Below are 17,024 nucleotides of genomic sequence, written 5' to 3'. Positions count from 1 at the left end.
AGTAGTTCTTTCCACTATTTTATCTTCCAGGTCACTTATTCATTCTTCTGCCTCAGTTATTCTGCTATTGATTCCTTCTAGTGTATTTTTTCATTTTAGTTATTTTCTTGTTCATCTCTGTTTGTTTGTTCTTTAAATCTTCTATCTCTTTGTTAATAATTTCTTGTATCTTCTTGGTCTGTGTCTCCATTCTTTTTCCAAGATTTTGAATCATCTTTATGATAATTACTCTGAATTATTTTTCAGGTAGTTTGCCTATCTCCTCTTCATTTGGTTGTACTGTGTTTTTTTATCTTGTTCCTTCTTTTGCAACATATTTCTCTCTTGTCTCATTTTGTCTAATTTTCTGTGTTTGTGGTCTCTGTTCTGCAGGCTGCAGGATCATAGTTACTCTTGCTTCTTGTGTATGCCCCCTGGTGGGTGAGTTTGGATCAGGGGTTTGTGTAGGCTTCCTGGTGGGAGGGATGGGTGCCTGCCCTCTGGTGGGTGGAGCTGGGTCTTGTCCCTATGGTGGGTAGGGCCATGTCAAGGGACATGTTTTGAGGTGGCTGTGAGCTCAGTACGACTTTAGGCAGCCTGTCTTCTGATGCGTGGGGCTGTGTTCCTATCTTATTGGTTGCTTGGCCTGAGGATTTCCAGCACTGGAGCCTGCAGGTTGTTGGGTGGAGCTGAGTCTTGGTGCCAAAATGGGGAGGTCCAGGAGAGCTCATGCCAATCAATATGTCCTGGGGCCTCCGCTACTCGTGTCCTTGCCACCACTGTGAGCTACAGCTGACCCTCGCCTCCCCAGGATACCTTCCAAGAGCACTAGATAGGTCTAACACTGGCTCCTATGGAGGTACTGCTTAGTGCTGAGTCGTAGTGCATGTGAGACCTTGTGTGCACCCTCCAAGAGTGGAGTCTCTGTTTCCCCCAGCCCTGTGGAACTCCTGCACCCAAGCCCCACTGGCCTTCAAGGCTAAATGTTCTTGGGGTTCTTCATCCCTAAGCCAGACACTCAAACTCTCTTGGAGGGCTATTTTTATGTGGGAACATCCCTGTGTAGCCTGCATGGGTTTAATATCTTTTGGTGTGAGGTCTGTTGTTAGTGTAGATGTCTGCCACCTCTTTCCTCAGTGTATGCTGGTCATTATTTCCTTGATAGGAGGTGTGACTAATGTTGTGTTGATCTTATGGATATTGAGCAGGGCCTCCCCTTTGCTCTGTGGTTATCACTGCCCTGTCTGGGGTGAGTTCTGCTTCCCAGTTGTTGGAGTAGACATCCCAAGTTCTGTTTCTTAGCTGTGTTTCTGACCTGTGTTGTGAGGTAGGCTGGATTGGAGTGCTCCCACTGGGAGAGAAGCCACTGAGTAGTCCTCCTCTGGAGATGTTCACTTGTGGGTGTGCTCTGTTGTGTCACCTTTCACCCATTGTATGAGCTCTCATATTACACTGTTGTTGTCACTGCTCTTGGCCCCACCATAACCATGTGTATGCTGGCAATTGCTCCTGTGTCTCTCAGGTGTTGTTTTCACCAGGTCACCAGCATAGATCCACTGAAGTCAGGTAGGTCCCAAGATTGCAGTAATGATGGAACTGGACCCACTGTGGGTGTTATGGGTGCAGCTTAGACTCTGGCCTGGCCAAATCCCCATGTGTAGGTGCCCAGAAAATCCACAGCTGCTAAATCTAGAGCCATCTTGGCTGTGGGAGCACTCTTGCCCATTCAGTTGTTCTGCATGTGCTGAGTTTACAAAGCCAGTCACAGAGGTTTAAATCCATGGTTTGCACAGCTCCTGTGGTTCAGCTGTGGTTTCAGCCCCACCTCTGAGTGTGGGTCACCCATAGGGGTCTGCTACTGAGGCTGACCAGAGCACAGAAGCCCACCCCAGCAAGGATGGGACCTGGAGGAAGCGGTGGCTGCTGCGGCAGTAGAGCCCACCCCAGTGGGGATGTAGCGGGAGCCCTTCCTAGTTCCCAGGGAGTCAGGGACCAGCACATGTGGAGAGAGGCTGCAATGGTAACCCAACCCTCTGTGCATCACTGAACAATGGCACTTCACTTCTTTGGCAGTACAGGCTTCCTCCATAAGCATTCTCGTTTGTGGAACTCCTCAATACCATCCCCTCAGGCTGTCTCCTCACAGCCAACAACAGTCCTCTCCCTGGATCTGCTCTCCAAACCCCACATTCCAGCACCCAGTCCACATCTACACTGGCAGACACACATCTCAGGCTGGGGTGTTCAGGGCTGTGGCACGGACCATCTGTGTAGGTCTCACTTTGTCCTGTCTGCCACAGATCGATTGCTACACCCTCCTCTGAGTCCCTGAATTTCCCCTCCTGTCCCGGCTGATCTCCCCACTAGTGAGGGGGGTTTCCTTGGATGCAGGAACCTCTCCTCTCCTTCAGCTCCCTCTCCAGGGACACAGGTCCTGTCCCACTTCTTCTCCTCTTCCTTTTCCCTTCTTCTTTCTTTCATTCTACCCAGTTACATGGGGATCTTTCTTGTCCTTTTAGGTGTCCAAGGTCCTCTCTTAGTGTTTGCCTGGTGCCCTGTGAGAATTGTTCCATTTGTAGATGAATTTTTGATGGATTTGTGAGGAGAGGCAAACTCCACATCCTCCTACTCTTCTGCCATCTTGACTCCCCTAGCATCTTTTTTAAGGTAAATATTTGTTTTATTGTGGCAAAATATACATAACATAAAATTTAGCATTTGAACCAGTTTTAAGTGTATAATAGAATTAAGAACATTTACAATATTGTGTATTGCTACTATCCATTTCCAGAATTTTGGATTCTATGGGTTGTAAGGAGGCAGTGGGAGAAACTTCCAAAAATAATCATTGACATATGTACACTACTAAATGTAAAATAGATAGCTAGTGGGAAGCAGTCACATAGCACAGGGAGATCAGCTCGGTGCTTTGTGACCACCTAGAGGAGTGGGATAGGGAGAGTGGGAGGGGGATGCAAGAGGGAGGGGATATGGTGATATATGTACAGGTATAGCTAATTCACTTTGTTATACAGCAGAAAAATAACACAACATTGTAAACAATTAAACTCCAATAAAGATGTTTAAAAAAATTTAAATAGGTGAATAGGGAAATTCATAAAAACAAAAAGTAGAAGTTTCTAGAGGCTAGGGAAGGGGGAAATGGAAAAATGGATATACTTAAACTTTTCTCAAATATTCTTTCCTTCTGAGGGCTAAGTAGTCCAATGGCTATAAGTTAAACAATGAAATATTCTTTGTTTCAATATGAGAAATATTTCATTTTTAATTGTATATACTATTACTTCTGTGATGATATAATTCTGGTTAGTGAATATTTAATAGAGAACAGACACTGCACAAAGCACTTTGTATATAACACCTCATTAAGTTCTCACAATGAGACTTTGAGGTAGATTTTATTGTAATTCCTGTTTTATAGATGAGAAAATTGAGGCGGAAGGAAACTTAGTAATTTGTCCATAGTCAAAAATCTAGGGAATAGCAGAATAACTATTGTAACTAACTGGGGATGATATGTTATCATTACTAAGGTTTATAGTAATTCCTCATCTGTGCAGTCACATTTCCCCCAACCTGATCTCACTCTTCGTTACCCAGTTCTGTCACCTGATGCTAAACAACACTTATATAGACATTGAACAGACAGTTCAACACGTCATTGTTCACAGATAACTCCTATGCATTCCAGCCTTTGTTCTCTTGTGTTTCCTCCCTCCCCATTCACTCATCAGGCAGCTCTAATGTGCTTCAGCCTGTGTCCTCTACTGAATTTGCTCTTATCAAGGTAAAATTGAACTCCATGTTAATAAACCCAAGGAACACTTTATATCCATTCCTTATTAGTTCTCTCAGAAGCAGTCAGTGGTGTTGATCATTCTCTTCTACCTCTAATAGTTGACTCCTATTCCTTTACTGCTATCTTTGGTTTCTTCTTAGAAGCATCATTTACTGTTTTCTCCTGCTCTATTCAACACTTAAATATTGCTATTTCTCAGGACCCTTTCTCACTCTTTCGACACCCTTTCAGTGATCTCATCTATTCCCACTGCTTTAAATACCATCTTTATGTTCCTGACTCCCAAATTTAAACCTCAAGTCACATTTTCTCTAGTCTTGCATGTATAATTCTCAATCTGATATTTCTATTTGGTAGTTTCCCAAGTATTGCAAACCTAACAGGTTGAAAACAATTTGAGGGGTCTCCTTCAACCAAATTTTCCTATCATAGTGTTTGGTTTCACTTAAAAGAACTCCCAGGTAAAAATTATTGTTAGAGCCAGTCTTTCTCTCCCCTATTCATCTAAAGTTGGGCCAATAATGCTAAAATATACCCCCAAAATATTCTTATTTTTTCTATCCTGGTCCAAGTCACAATCAAACCTCTCCTGGAACTAGTTCAATAACATCTGAAATGGGACTCCCCGTGCCTTATTTTGTTCTCCTAAATCTATTCTTTACAGAGATACCATATTGATAGTTTATATATATATCATATATCATATCATTTCCCTTAGACTCTTAAATGGTATCCTACTACACTTAAAATGAATTCATAATTTAATTTTGTTTGGTCATCTTCACCCCATCATGTGCACTCCTTCCCTCACTCATGGTGGCCAGCCACACTGACCTTTCCTTCTGTTCTTCAAACATTTTAAGGGACACATGCACATGCTGTTTCCTGGGCCTTGAATGTTTTTTCCCTGGTTTTTTACAGGGCTAGCTCCCTTTCCTTTTAGTTCTCGGATTAAATATGCCCATCTTGGAAAGACCTTCCCTGGACATACTATCCAAAGAGGTCAATCCTATTGTTCTCTATACAAATATACTACTTTTTTTATAGCAATGTTCATTTTCTATCTATATATTATCTATCTATCTATCTATATCTATATATCATTTATTTTTAAAATTTTCTATAAATGGTAAACTTCAAAGAAGGAAGAGACAGAGTTTTATTTTGCTTTTAGCTATATACCCAGAACCTAAGACAGTGCATGACACAGAGCAGGTCCTCAGAAATCATTCGTTGAATAAATGATTGGATGAATGAAATACCACATAAAATGGTAGAGATTGTTCAGGCATTAAAATATGAGCACCATTGCACCACTTACTAGGGAAGAGCCTTTTCATATCATTATTTGTGTACTTCACTATACAAATAAGGGTGGGTAGTGAAGTATACAAATAATGATATCAAATCCATAATATTATTTTACCCCTTGTATCCTCCCGAGTGCTTGCACAATAAGTGAACATTAAATATTTACTTAACTGAAATACACAGTATAGTTTTTGGAAAACAGTTTTGGACCTGACTTTAGATATGTTCTTTAATCATCTATATGCAGGTCTGGAGGGGTCATCCATTTAAGCATATATCTCAATTAAAGTTTCTCAGTGTTTACAAGAGGGTTTTAAGCCTTTCTCCTACCTGGGTAATTGTCAAAGTACATAGGTCTGCGTTTTATCAATATCTCAGAATACCTGAACTCTAAATTATTGCCAAAGATTACCACTGTAAACTCTCAGTTATATCTCCCTGTCTCTTCTTCAAAATATGCTGTTTAGAAGAATGACTGTTTGCCTTATTCATCACTCTTTCACAGAACTTAGCAGAGAGCCTCATACACAGCAGGTACTCAATAGTTGTTGAACGAATGTTGCTTTATTCTTGCAAAAAAAAAATTTCGGGGGGAAAATATAATGTAAATTGCCTAAATGATTTCCTTTTGTTTCTCCAGAGCCTGAAGTCTTGATATTTAGATATTTCTGAAGATTCTGGATCTACAAATTATATTCTTAAACCAAGCCATCAAAGACTTCAACCCTAAAGTGTACTGTGCTTATGGTCTCATAGAAATGTTTTTAATGAATTGTGTTTAAATTATGTTTCCAGATTACATAGTATAATCTGGCAAGATTATTTATTCATATTTAATTGAACTGAGCATCTAATTTCTGATTTGATGACAATTTCTGTCCATTCCCTTAGAAGAAATATGTTGATACTTTTCATTCATAATTTCACTTTGAAGGCACATAAAATATAGAGTATTGTGAAAACTCAATTCAGTGCATGTAAGCTGGTCTTAAATATATATTCTAAATTCTCATTCTTAACATTCTATAAGAAATTTATACCAAGCTACAGAAGTATGACCTCCTAGTTTTATGAATTTAAAGCTGATATATGCAAGATTCTTTCAGAAGGTACAAGGAATGATGTAAAAATTGGTACATCCTCCTGAATAAATTTATTCACTAGTAATTTAAAACATTATTTTAATATTAAAACTAGCATATATAGTTTATAGAGTAGAATAAAAAGTTCACATGAATTTTTAAGATAGAATACAGAGACTTCAAAGAAAGCCTATGCCTAGAGAATGCAGTTGTAAGCTATCTTTTTGGGACCACCAGGAGTGCACAGTATCCTTCTCTAAAGTCAGGAATTCTTTGGCGAAAATGTTTGAGATGCATTGAATCAGTTTTAAATAAAAGAGTCATCTCAGAACTAAAAAAGTGGTCCATCTAAGGATATAGAACTAAAGGAAGGCTTTAGAAAAGGGAAAAACCCAGAATTTTTAAAGAAAGTAAGTATGAAGAAATCCCTACGTGAAGATGAGAGAAATGAAAAGCATAGGAAACTATAACCAATCCCTAGAGTCCCTTCTAATAGCTCATAGCAATGAATCTCTGAAGGCAGAATAGAACTCACTATGCAAGAGTTCATCATATTCAGATTTGAATCTCTGCCCTACCTAGATATGGGATTCTCTAGGTCAGGAACAACAGCGTGGAGATTTCTCTGGGCATAGTGTGAGATGGAGTTGAAGTAACAAGCTGAGTAAGAATCCCCCACCAGGGACTTGATGGTCCCATTCTGAAGAGGGGTGTCAGGAAGGGTAACTGTGGCAGACACAAAAATACACTGCCCATATCCCCTTTCTAGAAAGGGTCTACTGCCCAGATGTACAGAGGGCAGTCAACATACTTCTTCCAGTTATCAGCTCCTTTAACCTCAGTTATGGAGAGCTGCCTCATCCAAAGTCACAGCCTTCCAGGGGCAACCCATATTTACAGACCGGGCAGGACAGGACCCAACATCTGTCACTTTGGCCCATTAAGAGACAACTCTGATGAGTAATAGTCACTTCAGAGTTCTGATCTGGCAAAGGCTTTGTTGGGCCTCTTTCAGCCTAATCCTGTTTCTTCCCTTTCTTTTCCCATATGTCGACTCCTAATAAATTCTATCTCGGGATGTGCTTCTGAAGAACCCACCTGAGACAGTACCACATTTTTGCAGGGCCAGAAGCAGTGCTTGTATTGGAGTGCAGATCTGCCATCATACAGCAGGAAAGTAGTGAGTGAAAAGAGGCTGGGAACAAGCAGCTGAAGAGAAGGGGACTTGTGAGAAAAGGAAGTCCTGGTAATAATTTTGAATTTTAGTTAAATTTTGAGACTAATTTTTTGGGGTCAGCAAAAGTATGAGTGGGAGAGAAGTTTATATAGCAAAGAGTGGAATAGCCATAAACCCTCCTTTTAGCACCTCTTCCCTATGCAAGATAAGGCCAGGAATTCCAAGTTTTGACCCCATATTCATGCTGTGGGAGGAATGTTTCCTTGCCTAAAATTTCAGCTCCATGCTTTCAATTTTACTTGCTGCTGGAGTCAGCCTTCACACTAAAGGGAATCCAGTAATCCCTGTACCATATTTTCCAATTAGATTTTCTATCTAGTTGTTAAGGCTGGATGCAGACCTGGGCAGGGAATTGTGGGGCTTTGATAAGCCAGGCATGATGGGCAGCAGAAGACAAGGTTGGTGTGTGGATAGACACAGTTGAAAGGTTGATGATTCCTCTGACCTTAAATGACCCTAAGTTACATTTGTGCAGTATTTTGAGCAAGAGCAGATGGTCCATATAAGATAGGAGTAGAAACAGATGGTATCTCACTGTCAGATTTTCTCTCCTGAGACCTGGTGCCTGTTGCTGTATGCTTTATATTGCTCTTTGGTATGCTAAAGGGAGTTTGTAAGAACTCCTTGAAAAGTCAGTGGCTCTTGCAGGACGTTGCTGGCCTTCTGCTTGGGGGAGATGAAGAGGTCTGAGAGGGCTATGAGTAAAAGCCATAGTTACAATACAAGGATGAATTCCAGTGGAAGGAGTGTAGTAAACAATAAGAAAATTCCAGGTGAATTCCAGTGGAAGGAGTATGGTAAACAATAAGCAAAGTCCCAGATGGTGAGTAAACCCATGCTGCCATCTGTACAATGTGCAGCAGTGACATGATCACAGGAAAGTGATGAAGGATGCAGACTCTGGGGCTCCAGTCCCAGCAATTTAACAACTATCATGCAAACTTGGGCAATTTGCTTAGCCTCTCTTTCTCAGTTCCTTGTTTGAAAAGAAGAGGCAACATCATAGCATCTACCTATCTTATAGTTTTGTGAGGATCAAATGAGTTAATACATGCTAAATGCTTGCCATAGGAAAAGTATTCAGTAAATGTTAATGATTATTTTTTATTGATTCATTCCCTATGGCTATTGGTTTGAAAGCAAAAGAGCAGATAGGTAGAACCAGAGGTGATTGGCTTAACTACTGCCTTCTAGAATTGGGTCATGACCCAGGGGCAAGTTTGGAGATGCTGTAGCTGAGTAATGTGAATTCTGAAAACATCTTTAATCAGTGGAGGGTAGGGGCTTGTTGATAGAATGCAAGCAAGGGATAAATTGTACCCTGGGAGAGTAGCCATTATCACCATAATGAGTTCTGGTCATAGCAGGGGTTTGCAATCATAAAAATCCAATGAGCATTTATAGGTTGGGAATGGAAATAGAAGTTCTTTAAGCCTCTTGAATATGCCCTTGGCCTGAATATGTGTATTACAGAGCATCCTGGGAGACATCAGGTCGCAGTATCAAACGTCAATCTTCCCCACAGGGAGGAACAGCTGGACATTTCAGCAAAAGGATGCTCTCCATTCTCCATCTCTCCCCTTTCTTTCCCCTCTCACATTCCACACCCCCCAGACCCTGTCCTGGTTACCTAAATCACAGCTTTGTTGTTTAGGTTTCTGCCTCTGTCTCTTGCCAGTTTCCTCAGTCCTTGACAATTAATACTGGATGGTAGAGAGTTGTCAGGGAGAGAAATTTCTTGGGAAAAGTGATTGCTTTCATCCCTTAATGATCTAGTGTATGTGATAGAATGTTTAATAGTTGTTTTTGGCTGTTCAGTACACTCATTTTTTCCATTATTTAACTACATCTTATGATGAAACAGGAACAAGATATATATATAAAATTAGAACAAAAGGAAAAGTTTCAGGATAGTAAAGTGAAGCCCAGGGACAAACTTAATCTTAGAATGCATATTATAAGGCCAAGAAAATTGGGTGGACTACAACTTAAGCCAGAAGAGTGCTTGTAAAACTTTGACCATAATTTAAGATTACACAGTACCAGTGGATCCTCAGAAAAGGGATGCTATAAAATTTATGAATAATATCCTCAAAAACATCCTTTCAAAAACAATAGTAAATGTCACACAGATGCTTCTGATTTACCCCTCAGTGTAGGCAGAGGGCATAACAACAAAACACAATGTAGTTTAAAAAAAATATATGATATAAATATTAAGGACAAAAGCAATGTGGTCTAAATTCACAGGTCTCTGGTTTCAGGCCGGCATACATTTTAAAATGTTTTTTTTTTGTTGTTGGTTTCACTGATTATAAAAGTAGTATATGGACATCACAGAAAATTTAGAAATGCTGGAGACACTTAAAATAATTAAAATAACCTGTGCATCAGTTAGGAGTTTTCCGAATTGCAAGTAATAGAAACTGACTCTATCTCAAGCAAAAAGAAACATTATTGGAAGAATATCAAGAACTCACAGAATCAATGTGACCAGGCTGAAAATGAGCAGGAACAAGGGCTAATCCAGAGGACAGGGAAGAAGGAAACACAATAATACCTATAGCTGAAATAGCCTGGCCAGATGCTGCTGTCTCGCTGCAGGACACTAATGAGGAAGGGATTCTCAAATTTTAATGTTCATCCAAATCATCTGGGGATCTTGTTGACTCCAGGTTCTAATTCAGTAGGACTAGTGTGAGGCCAGAGTCTGCACTTCTGAGAAGCTTCAGGTGATGCTAATGCATCACAGCAGACAGTACAGACTCCGGTACTGTAAGTTATAGGATGAATCACAACAGTTCCTTAGACATTGGGTCTCTTGCTCTATATTTAGTTCCCACTTCAATTGTGTAGGTTCCAAGTCACATACTAAGCATATTGTTACCAAGGAGTAAGAAGAGAGAAAATCAAGACCCTTTTATTAGTAAGTATGGGTGGTATTTCATAAGGGACATACCTCAAGTAGGAAAAAAGCCCAGCCTAAAAGAAACTTGCAAATAAACACTACAATTTGTAATCCTAGAATCTAAGGATAACCACAGTCAACATTATAACATTCAGAGTTATTCCTTTAACTTTATTTTTTGAATTTATTTTTTCATGAGAGAAGAGCATCAGAAAGTTTGAGATTATATTTTCTGAAAAAAACCTGAAATAAAGATTGTTTACTTTCCTACTAACAGATTCATATGTCTCAGTAATCAATTATTTGATTCAGGAATCAAATCAGTATTCATGTCTAAATAAATACCAGACCAAGATGCACCAAAGTAGTATCTGCAAAAAATGGCAAGGCTTTCTTTAGAAAATATTTCTGGGTTTCCTCCAAAACCTGAAAAAGAATGGGCCACTGAGGCCCTACATTTTTATCTTTTGGAGTATATCTGTGATAATTTTACTTAGAAAATGTATAAACCAGTTATCACCACCTGCACATTCTAGCCAAAGAAGTTATTTTAAGCAATGTAACTTCCTGGTGAATCCCCTGGAATAAATTAGCTGTAAAATGAACCCTTAACTAACAAACTTGGCTCACAACTGGAATTGTTTGACATAAGCCAATCAAATGTAGGAGTGCATCTGCCAAAAATAATGATTTGAGTCTTGGAATTCTGTAGCTTATGTAATTCATTCTAATAATAATTAAATAGTAGGACCATATTTAGGCTGCTCCTAGTTCATGACAAGTAAACTATGTTATCGGCCCAGAAAAAAAATGCTTATTAGGGCACATGCATTTAGTTTTTCCGAAAGTAGTTTCAAATCATTAAGATGCAAGTAAAAAACATAGAGTTAAATATAATTCCCTTTTCACTTATTTGATTTTGTTAGGTGATACGTGAAGAGACCATCTTTATCAACCCTATATTCATGCAAAGATCTGTAATACAAGTCCTAAGAATTAAGAAATAAGCCATATATATCAAGTTCATACAACTAAACTTAAAATGACTCCTTGTTAATAGAAATGTTAACACTTTTAATACTACTTATCTTGAATGTTTTATAAAATGATAACTTTTTTTTTTAAAGATAGCAATGGAATCTCCAGTGTTGCCCATGTAGAATATTGGACTGTAAAACCAACTTTGTTTTTTAAGGAAGAATATAACAATAGATGGAATGTCCAGGAAATGAAACAATTGGATCTAATATTTGGTGAGATGTAGAATATTGCTCTTTTTGAAAGACAAATTAATAGGATGAGCCATGGGCTTTTGCTCATGCAGCTAGTATCATACCCATTGAATAAATTAAAGGAAGCCAGATATAGATATATAGAGAGATACACAGCATAAGACCAGACACTAAATAGCTCCTGTAAAAGAGAGTCTTCACTTCATGCTTTATTGTTTTGTTGCTGTGAGTTTATTATCAGTCATGTAATATGAGAAACCATCACCAATACTGTATCAGAAAAGGGTAAATTATCCAAAAAATTAAACATTTTTCTGTGAGGTTATAACACTGAAAAAACTTCTGCTACTTCACTTCTATGTTCATATCACAAGCGATCATATAGCAGAATCAGTCCTCAGGGTCAATTCTAACAGCTAAACTTATGTTCTACTATGGGGTATATAGCATCTTAAAAATATGTCACTTGATCATATTCTGGCTGAAGGCTCTCTAGTTTGACTCCTACTATGTAAATCTATTTGGTAGAGCAGTATCACATGATTCCTTATCAGATACAGATTAAGTGTCAATGTGTAGAAAGTTGCCTTCCTAGCAGAAATGTCATGCACAAATATATAGCTGCTATTGGCAAATCTTTTCTCCAATTCAACAGTTATATATGTAGCTCTTCATAAGGTACTCAAAAGTCCATGACATAAAAAATCTTTTATTTCAGTAATTTTAGTGGTAACCTAGGCTAGGACTATTCGTACCAGAAGTAGTCCTAAAAAAGCACTCTCAGAATGTATTTAGGGGCTGGATCACTCACCATCAGGCAGAAGTAATGAACATCTTCCTAGTTATAAGTGGCAGGGTGGAAGTGGAACACTTAGTGCCTCAAGTACTAAGAATCTCACAGAGGTGGACTGAGTTGAGTTGCAGGTCAGTGTCAGGAAATTCAATAGGTAGGTCACTTGAACATATGGTAGCTGTGGTAATTAAAAAGATTTTGGTCTTGGCTGCCTTTTTACCTGCTTTTGAAGGCTTGAAAAAGAAAATGACATTCTCACGTCAACTAACTATCAATTCAAGACACTCTGTGAAAGCCAGAGAGATTCTATGACAACATTTAAGAAAACACTTATCTTTTGCAGCTGTAGAAATAATTTTGTTGAAAGGCCATCCCAGAATCTAATTATGAGCTTTAAAGCGGATTGAGTGCACAACCAAAACAGGTATCCTATAGTAAAGCCAGTGTCATGACAGGGAAAGAGTGGGACCTTGAGACCTAAGATAAGGACATTTAGGTCAATGAGCCTTAAAATCTTAAAACCCTAGATTTCCATAGACCAAAATAATCAGTCTTCTTCCCCTTGCTAGAGGAGAACCTGCAAAGACCTCACCAGATGCAGATGCCTCACATAATGATGCTTATACTTCTCACAATCCACCCTTACTACTCATCATTACCTCCAGGCTGATAATCAGGGAATCCACAAAGGAAAAAAATGTCCTGATTACAGGAGTAAATAACTTACACACTGAAGGAACTGTAAGCCCTATTAAAATGTATTAGTAGAAACCTGGAGAATACACATGGGAGTGCATCTGGAGGATGTTGGATTGAGGGGTATAATATAAAGCTAGATAGGGAATAATTTATTGACATGCGAGCACTCATCCATTGGTTGGAGTCCAGTGTCCTGACATTTTGCCAAGAATTCCTAGCAATGATCCTGTTACACCGCTGAGTTGGCTCTTTGAAGCTTAGGCTCAATGTTGACTTATAGTTAGGAAGATGGAGCAACCTGAACCTCCTGAGAGCATTGAAAAAAAGGTATGAAGATTCAGGAAGGTGAGAATGTTAGAATGGACTGACATATAAGAATCAGAGAACCTCATTACCATACATTCTATTGCAAATTGGCTAAGCATATTTTTAAAGGTAAAATAAACCTCCTAAGGTGAGGTTAGTTTTGATAAATATTTTATCTGTTTTCAGCTTCTTGAATTATTTTAAGAAGGTGTTGACCCTTCTCTTTCTTAATTTAGTAAAGACAATAAAGGAATCATTCATGGTGGACAGCCTTCTTGTTTTAGTTGTTACTCATAGGGAGGAACTTGCTGAGAATCCATAAGAATTCACAAGAAGATAGCACTTGAGAGCTAAGTAGTGGAAGACAGAGATTGGAAAGATTTAAAAAATAAACTTCATAGAAAGATTAGACTTTAGTGGGAAGAATCTGATGGAAAGGAAGACTAGGAGTGAGAGAAATACAAAGAAATTTGATGCTTTTCACACAACCTGCTTATTTGTCCAACTTGAGACCAAAATACAGCAGGGTATCTTGTATAGGAAAACTTACAAGAAATCAAGAAACTCTTCAATAACCAAATAGTCCTCAATAAGTGAGTTGTAGCATTTAATAGGACTTATTTAAAGTGATATAAAGGGAATCTGCACAGAAAACCGAATGAGTTTAAATTTCAATCTAGAATTTCAGTTATACAAAATGTCAGAATAACAATATATTTACATGGAATAACAAGAGAATTACAATATCTGTATTTCTGGAAAGTGAAATGGCAGCCTGATATTTCAGATGTTTAAAACCATTCAGTGCCTCTCCATTGCCCTCAAGACGAAGCTTGAATTTACCAATAAATCTCACAAGCCCATTCATAATTTGGCCCCTTTGCACCCACCATCTTCATTTCTCATTGCTTCTACCACTCTCCTTCAACTTAGTCTATATTTCAGCCATGATGAGCTACTTTTAGTTCCTCAAATGCACCATGATCTCTTGCCTTTCATTTTCTGTCTTTTCTGCCCAGGATGTTTTTCTTATGGCCTTTCCCCTTTGTGTAATTATCTGTGTTTATTCAGATCTCAGGACAGTAATTTTGTCTCTACTTTCAGCCTTCCCTGATGACTGCCTCCCCTTATTTAGGGTTCATTAAAATATTCCCCCATAGTTCCACCACTTCCTTTGTGGTAGCACTCAACATATTATATGTTAAGTGCATACTTACTTGTCTGTATCTCCCACTGCACAGTAAACTCTTAGGAATTGGGACCATGTTGAAATTCTCAATAATTAATTTGATCAGTATTCAGTAACTGAGCACCTACTAATGTATCAAACGTTTTTCTAGATCCTAAAGATACAATAAGACAAAGTCACAACTTTTATTTTGTTTGTATTTTAGAAGAATAAACAGATGAACGTATTAATGAATAAACAAAGTTTTCTAAATGTAAAATATATCAAAGACTAATCAACAAAAGCTTATTATTCAAGCACTTAAAATATGTTATATCTGGAGGAATCACATTCCCTGACTTCAGACTATACCACAAAACTACAGTATCAAAACACTATGGTACTGTCACAAAAACAGACACATAGATCAATGGAACAGGATAGGAAGCCCAGAAATAAACCCACACACTTATGGCCAATTAACATACAACAAAGAAGACAAGAATATACAATGGAGAAAAGATAGTCTCTTCAATAAGTGGTGCTGGGAAAACTGGACAGCTACATGTAAAATAATGAAATAGAGCATTCTCTAACACCATATACAAAAATAAACTTAAAATGGATTAAATGTAAGACTAGATACTATAAAACTCCTAGAAGAAAACATAAGCATAACACTCTTTGACATAAATCACAGCAATAATTTTTGGATCCATCTCCAAGAATAATGGAAACAAAAGTAAAAATAAACAAATGGGACCTAATTAAACTGAAAAGCTTTTACATAGCAAAGGAAACCATAAACAAAACAAAAAGACAATCTATGGAATAAGAGGAAGTATTTGCAAATGATGCAACTGACAAGGGCTTAATTTCCAAAATATACAAACATCTTATACAGCTCAATATCAAAAAAATAAATAACCCAATCAAAAAAAGGACAGAAGACCTGAATAAACATTTCTCCCAAAGATGTCATACAGATGTCAAATGGACGTATGAAAGGATGCTTATCATCACTAATTATTAAAGAAATGTAAATCAAAACTACAATGAGGTATTACCTCACATCAGTAAGAATGGCCATCATCAAAAAGTCTAGAAATAATAAATGCTGGAGAGGGTGTGGAGAAAAGGGAACCCTCCTACGCTGTTGGTAGGAATGTAGATTGATACAGCTACTATGGAAAACAGTATGGAGGTTCCTTAAAAAACTGAAAATAGAGCTACCATATGATCCTGCAATCCCACTCTCAGGCATATATCTGGGGAAAACCATAATTTGAAAAGATACATGCACCCCAATGTTCATTGCAGCACTATTTATAATAGTCAAGATATAGAAGCAACCAATGTCCATCAGACAGATGAATAAATAAAGGTGTGATATATATATATAATATATATTTATATATTATATATATATATATAATGGAATATTACTCAACCATAAAAAAAGAATGAAATAATGTCATTTGCAGCAACATGGGTGGACATAGAGATTATCATACTAAGTGACATAAGTCAGGCAGGTAAAGATAAATATCATATGATATCACTTATATGTGGAATCTAATGAACTCATTTTCAAAACAGAAATAGACTCACGGACATAGAAAACAAATATGGTTACCAAAGGGGAAAGGGGGGTGAGGGATGAATTAGTAATTTTGAATTAACAGATATACACTACTATATATAAAATAAACAACAAGGACCTACTGTATAGCACAGGGAATTATTTTTAAAATCTCATAATAATCTATAATAGAAAATAATCTGAAAAAGTATATATGTATATATATATGTGTATATTTTTATATATATATATATATATATGAATCACTTTGCTGTACACCTGAAATTTTGTGAATCAAATATACTTCAATTAAAAAAAAGAAAAAAAAAAACCACTTGGGTAAATACCTGAGCACAGGATTACTGGATCTTATGGTAGGTTTTATGTTTAACTTTATAAAAAAGTGCTAAACTGTTTTCTAAAATGACTGTAGCATTTTGCATTTCCATCAGCAATGTTTCAGAGTTGGTCTGCAGCCTCATCAACACTTGGTATTGTCAGTTTTTAAGCATTTTAATATTTGAATAGGTACATAGTGATACATCATTTTGGTTTTGATTTATATTTCTCTAACAACTTATGATGTTGAGTTTATTTTCATGGCTTATTTGGTATCTGTGTGTATTGTTTGGTGAAGTGTCTGTTTGAATACTTTGCCTTTTAAAAAATTGGGTTACATTTTTCCCCCTGTTATTGAGTTTTCAGAGTTCTTTATATATTCTGGGTACAAGCCTTTTATCAGATCAGTATTTATCCATGTGAAGTGAAAACTTATATTCATATAAAAACCTATAAACAAATGTTTATAGTTGCTTTATTCATAATTGCTGAAAATGAAACAATCGAAATATCTGTCAACTAATGTATAGTTTAAAAATTTTAGTACAACTATAACATGGACTATTAT

Source organism: Physeter macrocephalus, chromosome 15 (assembly GCF_002837175.3).
Source record: "Physeter macrocephalus isolate SW-GA chromosome 15, ASM283717v5, whole genome shotgun sequence".
Lineage (NCBI taxonomy): Eukaryota > Metazoa > Chordata > Mammalia > Artiodactyla > Physeteridae > Physeter > Physeter macrocephalus.
This window is presented reverse-complemented; position numbering follows the sequence as displayed.